This window comes from Sinocyclocheilus grahami, unplaced genomic scaffold (genome assembly GCF_001515645.1).
Source record: "Sinocyclocheilus grahami isolate Dianchi unplaced genomic scaffold, SAMN03320097.WGS_v1.1 scaffold46290.1, whole genome shotgun sequence".
In the NCBI taxonomy this organism is placed as follows: domain Eukaryota; kingdom Metazoa; phylum Chordata; class Actinopteri; order Cypriniformes; family Cyprinidae; genus Sinocyclocheilus; species Sinocyclocheilus grahami.
Window position 1 is genome coordinate 1 of NW_015525106.1, and position 1059 is coordinate 1059.

Consider the following 1059-nt stretch of genomic DNA (forward strand, 5'->3'; position numbering starts at 1 on the left):
TTTTTTTTTTCTGTTTACTCCGTTTTGAAAGTCGAATTGTTTTGCAAAAGGTCATTGAGTTTAACGTGGTGATCTTCAGTTCATGTGTTTAGTGTTGATCAGTTGTTTATCGGAAAATTCTCAATGCTTTTTAAAATGTTCTTGCATTGATTTTTCACTTCTCTTTACTGTAAGTTCCAGGAGATGAACTTTTATGAACTTAAATGACCTCACTGCATAATTTATGTTCATAGTTAAAATGGGATGAAATGTACTGCATATACTCACATTGTAAATGTGCTTAATGAAAGATTGATAAATGAATTCAAGATATCGTAAAGTGTTACTTATGTTTGTATGTTGCAGGTATGATTTTGGATGGATCCTTGTGCTGTCGGCACTGTTTACTTTCAGTGATGCATCTAGGTAAAGTGAAAAACCTGAGAAGCTTTTAATACAATTTATACAAAAGCCTTTTATGCTCGTTTTATACAATACATTTGTTTCTCTACACTCTCAGTCAAACTGTCAACCAGGAGCTTTCAAATATTTTCAATGAGCTCTGGAAGCTGGATGTGAATCGCCTGATGCCTGGGACTCATTACAATATCTCACTACAGGTGTCAGTATTTTCTAATGTCAAACAACATTAAGTATAGTGACAGATCAAGTGTAACATGAAATTGCCTTACATTTCTTTTAGGGCAAAGCTGGTTACATACCACAGGGAAGCACCAGTGCGGTAGACCACGCCTCATCCCCACTGTTTACCAGCGTCGATGAGGCCAAACTGAACTCCATGACCACGTATGCACGTATGTTTCTTTTGTAAAAACCTCTAACCCCTTTAACTATTCCGTCAGTTTGGACAAAAGCTTATTTATCCGAGGAGCTGTGCTGAAACATGCCTTTAACAGGGACACACCAAGATTCTTTATAAAATGTAATTATGCAGTTAATCTTAAAGTTGATTGTTGGAATTCTGAATTATGTTGCATTCCGTCTTTCCTTTTGATTTATGAGAGAATCCACATGGTTGCTTGTTGCAACATGTTACCACACCATCACATATTTTGAATA

At 36.0% G+C, this 1059-nt stretch overlaps 1 long non-coding RNA gene across 1 annotated transcript; it reads left to right on the forward strand.

The window, feature by feature from the left end:
- The first annotated feature begins 336 nt into the window (after positions 1-336).
- Positions 337-827, forward strand: LOC107580822 (uncharacterized). The gene is made up of 3 exons (XR_001608714.1): positions 337-405; positions 500-599; positions 683-827. It is a non-coding gene; the product is annotated as an uncharacterized lncRNA (long non-coding RNA).
- Positions 828-1059: the final 232 nt, after the last annotated feature.